The sequence below is a fragment of the Chiloscyllium plagiosum genome, unplaced genomic scaffold (genome assembly GCF_037043375.1).
Source record: "Chiloscyllium plagiosum isolate Xiang-an unplaced genomic scaffold, Cpla_swu_hap1 HiC_scaffold_22, whole genome shotgun sequence".
NCBI lineage: Eukaryota > Metazoa > Chordata > Chondrichthyes > Orectolobiformes > Hemiscylliidae > Chiloscyllium > Chiloscyllium plagiosum.
This window is the reverse complement of record NW_028270160.1, coordinates 74,054,205-74,067,716: the sequence shown is the minus strand read 5'-3', so window position 1 is coordinate 74,067,716 and position 13,512 is coordinate 74,054,205.

Sequence of the window (13,512 nt, the reverse complement as noted above, 5' to 3'; positions counted from 1 at the left end):
GAGATATTCTCTGACACAATCAGCAAGTTGGCGTCCTGCCTCCCCAATGTCAAGGAGACCACATCGGGTGCAACGGATACAGTCGATAACGTGTGTGGAAGTACAGGTAAATCTCTGTCAGATGTGGAAGGATCCTTTGGGGCCTGGGATAGAGGTGAGGGGGAGGTGTATATGGGATCGATGTGGATTTCACCAGTTTCCTCATTTCCCCTCCCCTGCACATTATCACAGTCTCAACCCTCCAACTCGGCACCACCCTCCTGATCTGTCCATCTTCCTTTTCACCTCCTCCTCTCCGACTATCACCTTCCCCCACCCCCCCCACGTTCACCTACTTATCATATTCCCCCACTCCCCCCAGCCCCACACCCCTCCCATTTATCTCTCAGCCCCCCTGAACTACAAGCCTGATTCTTGATGGAGGGCTTTTGCCTGAAACATCGAGTCTCCTGCTCTTCGAATGCTGCCTGACCTGCTGTTCTTTTCCAGCAGCACACTCTCAATGAAGTAGAAGAACAAACAGGAAGAGCTTACTGAACACTGCAGGACTGGCGATCTGAAGTGAATTTGTTCTAATGCAAGGATTATGACACATTAAACAGATGAACTTAGGGCTTGGATTCATGCATATAACTATGACATTGTAGCTATTACTTGGTTCAAAGAAGGAAAAGAATGCTAGCTTAATGTTCTATATTTTATCATGCAAAATAGAGAGAGATATAAAAGATGTTGTGGATTATTGATTACGGAGAATATCACAGGTTTACGGAGGGAGGACATCTTGGAGGGCTTATCCAGTGAGGTCATATGAGTAGAGCTCAGGAATAAGAGGGCTGAAACCTTTCAATGGGTTTGTATTACAGGCTTCCCAACAGCCAGTGGGAGACAGAGGAACATATCCATGGAGAGTCAATGGAAAAATGTGAAAACACCAGGTTTGTGGTGATGTGTGATTTTAACATTCTAGAAATTGACAAGGACTCTCTTAAGGAAAGGGGCTTTTGTGTGGGTGGGGGTAGAATGTGTCAGTTGAGTCCAAGAGGATTTCTTGAAGCAATATGTCTCTAGTCCAATTGAGGAAAGGAAATACTTGACCCGGTATTAAGGAATCAAAGTTTCAGTGGAAGAACATTTTGGGAACACTGACCATAATTCTGCAAGTTATACATTACTTATGATGAGGATGAAAGTGGTTCCTGGCGAAATTGGGAGAAGCTAGCAATGGCGATATTAGTCACAAACTGGAGCATATAGATGGGAGTAGCTGTTTGCGGATAATATGAGACTCTTTTAAAGGCTAGTGAATTCCAGGCCAGCGTTTCCTGTGAAAGTGAAGGATAATGATGGCTAGATTCAAGTGCTTTGGATGACAATTGGTTAAGCTACTTTTGGAATACTGTGTGCAATTCTGGTCTCTCTCAATATGTTGTGAAACTTCAAAGGGTACAGTAAAGATTTACAAGGATGTTGTTAGGGTTGGAGGCTTTGAGCTGCAGGGAGAAGCTGAATAAACGGAAGCTATTTTCCCTCTAGCACTGGAGGCTGAAGGGTGACTTTATAGAGTTTTATGAAATCATAAGGTACATGTATAGTCAATGTCTTTTTCCCAGGGTATGAGAGTCCAATGTCAGAAGGCATAGGTTTAAGATGAGAGAGGAAAGGTATAAAAGGGACCGAAGGGGCAACGCTTTCACACAGAGGGTGGTGCATGACTGGAATGAACTGCCATTGGAAGGGATGGAGCTGGGACAATTACAACATTTAAAAGGCATCTGGATAGGTACGTGTATTGGAAGGGTTTAGAGGGATATTGGCCAAAGCTGAAAAATGTGTTGCTGGAAAAGCGCAGCAAGTCAGGCAGCATCCAAGGAGCAGGAGAATCGACGTTTCAGGCATAAGCCCTTCTTCAGGAATGAGGAGGGTGTGCCAAGCAGGCTAAGATAAAAGGTAGGGAGGAGGGACTTGGGGGAGGGAGGAGGGAATGCGATAGGTGGAAGGAGGTTAAGGTGAGGGTGATAGGCCGGAGAGGGGGTGGGGGCGGAGAGGTCGGGAAGAAGATTGCAGGTCAAGAAGGCAGTGCTGAGTCCGAGGGTTGGGACTGAGATAAGGTGGGGGAGGGGAAATGAGAAAGCTGGCGAAATCTGCATTCATCCCTTATGGTTGGAGGGTTCCTAGGCGAAAGATGAGGTGCTCTTCCTCCAGGCATCGTGTTGCCGTGGTCTGGCGATGGAGGAGGCCAAGGACCTGCATGTCCTTGGCGGAGTGGGAGAGGGAGTTAAGGTGTTCACCCACGGGGCGGTTGGGTTGGTTGGTTGGTGCGGGTGAGGGAAAAGCAGGTCCAGTTGAGGACAAAGAAGGAAATTTCTGCATGAAGCCAGAGGATGTGGGTGAGGACATTAGTGAATAATTTGCATGTGTATTCAAAAGAAATGGACATGGTGAATCTAGACAAGGGTATGTTGATAATTCTAGGGCATGTCTATATAAAAAAAGAAGGAAGTGTTGGGCTTTTCAAAAATCCATGAGGTTACAAGTTCCCAGGAGCTGATGGTGGCTATACTAGGGAGGAAATTTCTGGGTCCTTGTACAAAATCTTTAAATCCTCTTTAGTTACAGGAGAGATCCAAGAGGACTGGAGAATAGCCAGTGTTGTTCCCTTGTTTCAGAAGGGCAACACGGATAATATGGGAAATGCAGTGAACCTTATCTCAGTGGTAATTTAACATACCTGGTCAGTATGGATGGGTTGGACTGAAGGGCCTGTTTCCTTGCTGTACAACTCCATGATTTTATACCGCCAAGCCAAGAGATCTTGGAGAAGATTCTTAGGGCCAGGATTTACTCACATTTGGAAAAAAAAAGGACTAGTTAGTGACAGGCAGCAAGGCTTTGTGTGGAGAAGGTCATGTCTCACAAACTTGATTGAGATTTTTGAGGAAGTGGCAAAGATCCCTGAAGAGAGCAGAGTGACAGATATTGTCTCACTGGATTTTAGCAAGGCCTTTGTCAAGGTCAGTAATGGTAAGCAGATACTGGGGGTGAAATCATATGGCCATATGACCAATATTGTTGCACAGGGATCAGTATTGAGACCCCTCATTTGTTTATAAATAATTTGGAGGAGAATGTCCATCGTCTGATCAGTAAGTTTGCCCATAACACAAACATTGAGGGAGCTATGGATAATGTGGAGGATTGCCAGAGGATACAGCAGGATTATAGATAATCTGGAGATTTGGGTGAAGAAATGGCAGATGAACTTTAATCTGGAAAAATATGAGCTGATACATTTGGAAGGTCCAATGCATAAGTGAAGTTACACAGTAATTGGCAGAACCCTTAGAAGCATTAAAGTACAGGGGCTTGAAGCATACAGGTCCACACTTCCCAGAAAGGGACAATGTCAGTGGATGAGGTAGTCTAGAAGGCATATGGCATGCTTGCCTTCATTGTTTAGGACACAGAGTATAAAAATTGGCAAGCCATGTTGCAGAGCGTTAGCAAGGTCGCATTTGGAATATTGTGTACAGTTCTGGTCATTGCATCATGTGAGAGCATTGGAGAGGGTACAGAAAATGTTCTCCAGGATTTTGTCTGGTTTGGGAGGTATTATCTGTGAAGAAGATTGGACAAGATTGGTTTTTACTTGAACACCAGAGGCTGAAAGGCGGCCTGATAGAGATTTACAAAATTATGAAAGGCATGGATAGAATGCAGTTTTTTTTCCCCAGGATAGGAATCTCAATTACTAGGGGACATAGATTTAAGGGTAAAGGGGGAATGATTAAAGGAGGTGGGAGGGGCAATTTCTTTTTCCACAGAGGAAACTTCCTGAGGAAGTGGTGGATGTGGGTATAATTACAATGTTTCGAAAGAGATGAGAGAAGTGCATGAATAGGAAAGGTTTGGAGAATTGTAGGCCAGGAGCAGGCAGGTGGGACTAGTTTAGTTTGGGATTATGCTCGGCATGGACGGCTTGGACTGAAGGGTCTGTTTCTGTGCTGTATGACAATATGACTGACTCAATGTGCCTGGAATGTGCTTTCAGAGGAAGTGGTCGAAGCAGACATTATAGCAATGTCTCTTGGCATTTTGACAGACATGATTGGCAGGAAATAAAAGGATACAGACAATACAATATACAATACTGTTCACCTCCATCAATATCGACCTGGCAAAGGAAACACTTACCACACTTTTAGAAGAGACTATCTCACACACCCCAACCACCATCCAATCACATTACCAACGAAAACATCATGAAGCTAGTGGACGTGTGCCTCACCACCCACTTCACCTTCAACAACATAATCTACAAACAAACCAACGGCACACCCATGGGATCTCCGCTATCAGGATTCATAGCAGAAGCGGTAATGCAAAGACTACAACAAACAGCCCTACCAACCATCAAACCAAAAATCTGGGTCCGCTACACAGATGACACCTTTGTCATCACAAAACGAAACAAGATAGAAAAGACATTTAACATCATCAACAACACCCTCACAGGAATAAAGTTCACCAAGGAGGAAGAAACCAACAACAAACTCGCATTCCTAGATGTCACAGTCGAAAGAAAGGACAACAGAGAACTACAAACCTGCGTATACAGAAAACCGACAAACACTGACCAAATACTTAACTACACCAGCAACCATCCCAACACACACAAACGAAACTGTATCAGAACACTATTCCAACGAGCCGCCACACACTGCAGCACAGACGAACTTCGGAAAACAGAGGAGAGCCACCTATACAACGTATTCAAGAAGAACAGATACTCAAAAAGTACAGTCCGCAGATTCCTCAAGAACAAACCACGACAAGCAGACCAAACACAGCCAGAAACCCTAACCACCTTACCATACATCAAAGAAGTTTCAGAAATGACAGCCAGACTACTAAGACCCTTCGGAATCCTAGTAGCACATAAACCCACCAACACTCTCAAACAAAAACTAACAAACTTAAAAGACCCAGTGCAACCCATGGACAAAACCAACGTCATCTACAAAATTCCATGCAAGGACTGCCACAAACACTACGTAGGACAAACAGGAAGAAAGTTAGCCACCAGGATACACAAACACCAGCTAGTCACAAAAAGACACGACCCTCTCTCCCTCGTAGCCCTACACACGGATGAAAAAAACCACCAATTCGACTGGGACAACATATCTATCCTGGGACAGGCTAAGCAAAGACATGCCAGAGAATTCCTAGAAGCCTGGCACTCCAACCACAACGCCATAAACAAACACATAGATCTAGATACCATCTATCAACCCCTCAGAAAAAGAACAGGAAATGACATCACCACAAATGTCAGGAACCCCATCCAGGACAAACATATAAATAGAAAGCAGGAGACAACAGCTTCGCTTCACTTGGAGGTCACCACTGATGATGTTACCGAGCCAGGTAATGCAACGTCTGGATATCAAACCTACAGCTCAGCGAGCAAACCTACACCCTAAAACTCAACCTGAGCTACAAACCTTCACAAACCTTGCACATACAATACTAGTCCGATTAAAACACCCCTGATTAAGATTTACAAAAAAAAAACTTCTTATCTCAAAATCAGACAGCTTTTGTTCTTCTCTGTATTTCAGTCTTCTTTCAGTCTCCTTGGGGATATTGTGTCACAGGTTACTGATCGATAAAGGGACCTTTGAAGAGAGCTATTTTGCTGGGCAGTGTGCAGATGCTGTTGCAGTTGAGAAGATGCTCCTCCCAACTGTTCAAATTTCCCTGGTCTTATACCCCTAAAGCACTGGATTGTATCATTTTAAGATTGTCAATATACCAAATTCAAACTGGATTGGAGTTTGGTATTTTTGGGGGTATAATTTAAACTGATTGGCCTAATTCGATTCTGTTTTGTCGTTTCCTGGCAACCAGCTACCCTAGCTACACCAGTAGCTGGGGCACGTTACATTATCTTTTCTTTTTTCTGTCAGGTAGTTCTGTAGCTTTTAACTCTCTTAAAGGTACAGTACACCCCACATCTTCACAACACTCACCCAAAATTAACTTGTTGGATAAATTAATTTTGTACTTATGGATGCTTCTTAAACTCGCATTCAGATGCGTTGTGGCACAGCTCTGAAGTAGATGGGTTTTAAACAGAGGCCTCTGGGCTAGGGGAGGCAATGGCCTAGTGGTATTGTCACTAAACTGTTAATCCAGGGATGCTGGTAATGAGCCTGATCCCCAAGTTCAAATTTCACCGTGGCAGCTGGTGGAGTTTGCATTCTGTACAAAATCAGGAATGAAGAGTCTCACAATGACCGTGAATCTATTGTTGACTTTTGGGAAAAGCCCTCCTGGTTCACTGATGTTCTTTAGGGAAGGAAACTGCCATCTTTACCTACATGTGACTCCAGACCACCTAGCTAATGTGACTCAATCACAACTGGCCTCTGGGCAATTAGGGAGGTGAATTAAATGCTTCCTGAGCCAGCAAAGCCTTTCTCCTGTGAATGAATACAAAAACCCAGCCAAAAGGGTCTCTAAATATTTCAATCAATCTGTTCAGACCCGACATTAGAGAAGCTGAGTCTTGAACCCAGGGCTCCTGGGCCAGAGGTAGAAGTATCGCAAGAGCCCAATTTTGCTCCCGTGTTGAATATTGGGAGTAGCAATCTAAATTATTCACAAGTACTTAAAGGGTGAGGTGCAATGTTACTAAGCGTAATGTGCCTTCAGAGGCATATTGTGCAGTGGTAATGTCCCCATCTCTGAGTCAGGTGGCCAGAGTCCGAGTCTTGTCTGCTCCAGAGGTACGCAATAATATTTCTGAAAAGTTGCTTTGCGGAAAGTAAAATGAACAGAATGGTTAGTTTTCAACCATCATTTATTGGTGCCCTGTTGCTCAGAATTTGAAATGCTCATTTTTAGGATGGTGCTTTTGCCTCCAAGGCAGAAACATATGGGATCCTGCTCCCAAGACCTGCTCCAGGTAGATGCTTGTTGCATAATAATAATGGAAAGTCACTCATCATCTGCGATATTCTCTGGTGGAAATTTAAAACTCCATTACAGGAGCCAGAAAACATCACACCACTGCTAGTTCAGTTTGGGAAAGCTGGGCGGCATGGACAAGTTGAACCCAAAGGTCTGTTTCTGTGCTGTATAATTCTATGACTGCAAGATTAGAAGAATTTTGAGCTGAGTTCTGTTCCTCAACTAACAACCCAGAGGTCACAGACATTTCATGTGATGTCTCTTTATAAATTTAGAAGTTTAAGCGATAATCTGATCAAACTCTTTGGGATATTAACAGGAAAAGGCAGAGTAGGTAGGGATCAACTCTTTTCACTGATTCGAGAACTAGGTGATATAGTCTGTGTGTAGGACAAAAGGTGTTAGGAAGCACATCTATGCATAAGGCAGGTAGATATTTAACACCCTCTTCCACAAATAGCTGTGGATGCTGTATCAGTTCTAATTTCAAATCTGAGGTTGATAACTTTTTGTTAAGCAGAGATATTAAGGGATCTGCTTCAAAAGCAAGTAAATGGGTTAGGCCACAGATCAGCCATGATCGCATTGAATGGCAGAAGAGTCTTGAGGGGTTGATCGGCCTATTCCTGTTCCTATGTTTCCTTTCATTTTAGTGTTTATTAGGTTGTCAGTGAAACTGTTGTCAATTTGCCCACCTCTTGACCTCAGCAGACTTGAGAAGCATGGCAGAGAGTATTTACCAGTCAATCACACCGTGGGTCTGCGAAAAAAAAAGGGATGGCAGATTTTCTTCCCAAATGTAAGTTGCTGAAAAAATAATCAGCTTTGATGAAAATAGCTGTTACATTCACTGCCACTGTATTCCACGTGATTTCATAGATTTCAAATTGAATCAGCCAACACAGCAGAATTGGTACACTGTCTGGAGCTTTCATCGTATTAGTTCAAGAACCACAATACAACAATACTGCCTCTGTGCAAAATAAATGTTCTTTACTTCTATTCGTTACAATAATGTGAAAGGACTTCAAAGTCTGTGAGAAGATTTATAGCTCGGGTGCTCGTTGTTGTGGTTGTGTTCATCGAGCTAGGAATTTGTGTTGCAGATGTTTCGTCCCATGTCTAGGTGACATCCTCAGTGCTTGGGAGCCTCCTGTGAAGCGCTTCTGTGATCTTTCCTCCGGCATTTTTAGTGGTTTGAATCTGCCGCTTCCGGTTGTCAGTTCCAGCTGTCCGCTGCAGTGGTCGGTATATTGGGTCCAGGTCGATGTGCTTATTGATTGTGCCATGTCTCTAGGAATTCCCTGGCTGTTCTCTGTTTGGCTTGTCCTATAATAGTAGTGTTGTCCCAGTCGAACTCATGTTGCTTGTCATCTGCGTGTGTGGCTACTAAGGATAGCTGGTTGTGTCGTTTCGTGGCTAGTTGGTGTTCATGGATGCGGATCGTTAGCTGTTTTCCTGTTTGTCCTATGTAGTATTTTGTGCAGTCCTTGCATGGGATTTTGTACACTACATAGACAGCTAATGATCCGCATCCATGAACACCAACTAGCCACGAAACGACACGACCAGCTATCCTTAGTAGCCAAACGCAGATGACAAGCAACATGAATTCAACTCGGACAACACTACTATTATAGGACAAGCCAAACAGAGAACAGCCAGGGAATTCCTAGAGACATGGCACTCATCCACAGAGTCAATCAATATGCACATTGACCTGGACCCAATATACCGACCACTGCAGCGGACAGCTGGAACTGACAATCGGAAGCGGCAGATTCAAACCACTACAAATGCCAGAGGGAAGATCACAGAAGTGCTTCACAGGAGGCTCCCAAGCACTGAGGATGTCACCTAGACAGGGGACGAAACGTCTGCAACACAAATTCCCAGCTCGGCAAACAGAACCACAACAATGTGAAAGGATACTCATACAGGATCGTGTTTAGGGATGACAAAAGATTAGGTATAGCAGCTTAGGAATTGGGTTTTGTTTGGCTTAATGGCAAATAGAAGTGCCGTGGCAATGTATGCTCCAAGTGCAGTCATGTTTATAGTTGTTTGAAGTAGTCACTATCAAATAAAAATTGAAAGAACTGGGGATGCTGGAAATCAGAAACAAAAACAGAAATTGCTGGAAAAGCTCAGCAGGCCTGGTCACATCTGTGGAGCGAAATCAGACAATGTTTGGGATTCAGTGACCTGTCCTCAGAACTATTCTCTACTTTTCTTTGTTACAATAATTTCAAAAGAATCCCTTATACAGTGTGCAACATTCTGAGGGAGGATCACTAGACCCGAACCGTTAACTCTGATTTCTCTGCACAGTTGTTGCCAGACCTGCTGAGCTTTTCTAGCAATTTCTGTTTGTTTCAGTCACTATCAAATATCCTTCCATTTAACACTGAGACTCTGGTAATAGCTGCAGATTCAACCACATCAATATCTGGCTTGGGAAATTAATGTGATCAATTTTCCATCTTCTCTGCTGAGCTTTTTCTGACAACTTGCTTAGGAAGGAGGCTGCAAAGAGCAGAGGACAAGTCTGACCGTCTGTGAAAATACCCAAAATAGATAACACTCACATTTATTCTTATTTCGAAACAAAGTGACGCAGTAATCAGACTGATACCTCAAGCTGTTGTTTTTTACTCAAATTAGTGGGACAAGTAGAGTTTTACTGGAATGGTGGTGTTTAGAGCCATGCTTCATTGATTTTGTTCCTACCTCATAATGAGCACGGTGCAAAGTGACACAATTGGATGTATACAGTATCATGTTAACCACACAGCCTAACCAAAGGCCACTGATTGAGAGTCTTCTTCCCGTCCTTACAGTCAATTTGTCCCACTCTCTGGTCAAAGTTGAGACTCCGATTACAATTACCAAGGGTGACTCAATCTGATAAGCACTAGTTTTTATTGATTTGTAATTATACTTGTTGATAGGAAGCCATCAGTTGACGATCTATCATTGCAAGTCCCGAACAAAGGTTACACAAACGGGCTTCAATCTTTCAACTTTGAGGGCAGGTTACATGCAAAGGAAAAAGTTTAATGATTGATCAGGTCACGTGAGAAGGCTGTGGTGACAACTATTTTTCCTCAGTCAAGAATTATTTCTAGATGCCTGTAACGGTTACAGACAGTTAAAAACAAATGTTTCTGTGGCAGCAATCGAGACACCAAAGTGGTGTGTTGCCTTCCTGGTGCCAGGGTCAGGGACATCCCTGAGTGGTTGCATGAAATTCTTGAGGGGAGTGTGAGCAGTCATTGTACATATTGGTACCAACTGAATGGGTAGGAAAAGGGATTAGGTCCTGAACAGTGATAGTAGGGAGTCAGGCAGAAGGTTAAAATGTGGGACCTCGAGGGCAGTAATTTCTGGACTACTTCCGGTGCCATGTGGAAGCGGGAGGAGGAATAGGAGGATGTGGCTGATGAGTGCGTGGCTTGAGAGATGGGGCAGGTATTCAGGTACTTGGATCATTGGGATCTCTCCTGGTGTAGAGATGATCGGAACTGGAGGTTGGGAGACCTGCTAGAGCCACAAGAGATGGATGAGATCCTAAATGAATATGTCTTGTCAGTATTTACTGTTGAGAAAGGCATGGATGCGAGGGAATTTGGTGAAATAAATTGTGATGTCTTAAAGACAGTCCAAAGTACAGAAGAGTAGGTGCTTGAAGTCTTAACGTGAATTAAGGTTCAATCCCCAGGACCTGATGAAATGTCTTCCTGGACTGTGAGAGGCTAGGGAGGATACTGAGAGGTCCCTGGTGGAGATATTTGTATCATCGACTGCCAGGAATGGAATGCCCGAAGATTGAAGAGTTACTAATGTTGTACTATTATTTAAGAAAGGTTGCAGGGAAATGCGTGGGAACTTTCCACCATTGAGCTTACCATCTGTGTAAGTTCCTACAGGGGATTCTGAGAGACAGGATTGAAGGTATTTGGAAAGGCAACGATAGTCTGGGATAGTCAGCATAGCTTTTTGCAAAGGAAATCGTGTCTCATGAATTTGACTGAGTTTTCGAAGAGGTGATCAAGAAAGTAGATGAGGGCAATGTAGGAGATGTTGTCTATGTGGACTTTAGTGAGGCTTTTGACAAGGTACCACCTGGTAGATTGTTGAGTAAGGTTAAAGCTCCTGCGATTCAGGGAGAGCTAGCCAACTGGATCCAAAATTGGTTTGACAGAGGGTGGTGGAGGTTGTGTGTCCACTGTTATTCATCATTTATTTAAATGATTTGGATGTGAATTTAGTAGGAATGGTTAACCAATTTGTGAATAAGACCAATATCGATGGTATAGTGAATGGTAAAGAATGTTATCTGGGAATACAGCGAGATCTTGATGAACTGATCCACTGGACCGAGGAATGGCAGATGGAGTTTAATTTAGACAGGTGCAAGATATTGCATCTTGGTAGGGCAAACCGGGGCAGGAGTTACAGTCATGGGCCTCTGGGGAGCGTTATACAACAACGAGATCTGGGGATACAGGTTCATAGTTCCTTGAAAGTGGAGTCACACAACCACAACAACGAGCATCCGAGCTATAAATCTTCTCACAGACTTTGAAGTCCTTTCACATTATTGTAACGAATAGAAGTAAAGAACATTTATTTTGCACAGAGGCAGTATTGTTGTATTGTGGTTCTTGAACTAATACGATGAAAGCTCCAGACAGTGGACCAATTCTGCTGTGTTGGCTGATTCAATTTGAAATCTATGAAATCACGTGGAATACAGTGGCAGTGAATGTAACAGCTATTTTCATCAAAGCTGATTATTTTTTCAGCAACTTACATTTGGGAAGAAAATCTGCCATCCCTTTTTTTTTTTCGCAGACCCACGGTGTGATTGACTGGTAAATACTCTCTGTCATGCTTCTCAAGCCTGCTGAGGTCAAGAGGTGGGCAAATTGACAACAGTTTCACTGACAACCCAATAAACACTAAAATGAAAGGAAACATAGGAACAGGAATAGGCCGATCAACCCCTCAAGACTCTTCTGCCATTCAATGCGATCACGGCTGATCTGTGGCCTAACCCCATTTACTTGCTTTTGACGCAGATCCCTTAATATCTCTGCTTAACAAAAAGTTATCAACCTCAGATTTGAAATTAGAACTGATACAGCATCCATAGCTATTTGTGGAAGAGGATATTAAATATCTACCTGCCTTATGCATAGATGTGCTTCCTAACACCTTTTGTCCTACACACAGACTATATCACCTAGTTCTCGAATCAGTGAAAAGAGTTGATCCCTACCTACCCTGTCTTTTCCTGTTAATATCCCAAAGAGTTTGATCAGATTATCGCTTAAACTTCTAAATTTATAAAGAGACATCACATGAAATGTCTGTGACCTCTGGGTTGTTAGTTGAGGAACAGAACTCAGCTCAAAATTCTTCTAATCTTGCAGTCATAGAATTATACAGCACAGAAACAGACCTTTGGGTTCAACTTGTCCATGCCGCCCAGCTTTCCCAAACTGAACTAGCAGTGGTGTGATGTTTTCTGGCTCCTGTAATGGAGTTTTAAATTTCCACCAGAGAATGTCGCAGATGATGAGTGACTTTCCATTATTATTATGCAACAAGCATCCACCTGGAGCAGGTCTTGGGAGCAGGATCCCATATGTTTCTGCCTTGGAGGCAAAAGCACCATCCTAAAAATGGGCATTTCAAATTCTGAGCAACAGGGCACCAATAAATGATGGTTGAAAACTAACCATTCTGTTCATTTTACTTTCCGCAAAGCAACTTGTTCAGAAATATTATTGCGTACCTCTGGAGCAGGCAAGACTCAGACTCTGGCCACCTGACTCAGAGATGGGGACATTACCACTGCACAATATGCCTCTGAAGGCACATTACGCTTAGTAACATTGCACCTCACCCTTTAAGTACTTGTGAATAATTTAGATTGTTACTCCCAATATTCAACACGGGAGCAAAATTGGGCTCTTGCGATACTTCTACCTCTGGCCCAGGAGCCCTGGGTTCAAGACCCAGCTTCTCTAAAGATGGGTCTGAACAGATTGATTGAAATATTTAGAGACTCTTTTGGCTGGGTTTTTGTATTCATTCACAGGAGAAAGGCTTTGCTGGCTCAGGAAGCATTTAATTCACCTCCCTAATTGCCCAGAGGCCAGTTGTGATTGAGTCACATTAGCTAGGTGGTCTGGAGTCACATGTAGGTAAGGATGGCAGTTTCCTTCCCTAAAGAACATCAGTGAACCAGGAGGGCTTTTCCCAAAAGTCAACAATAGATTCACGGTCATTGTGAGACTCTTCATTCCTGATTTTGTACAGAATGCAAACTCCACCAGCTGCCACGGTGGAATTTGAACTTGGGGACCAGGCTCATTACCAGCATCCCTGGATTAACAGTTTAGTGACAATACCACTAGGCCATTGCTTCCCCTAGCCCAGAGGCCTCTGTTTAAAACCCATCTACTTCAGAGCTGTGCCACAACGCATCTGAATGCGAGTTTAAGAAGCATCCATAAGTACAAA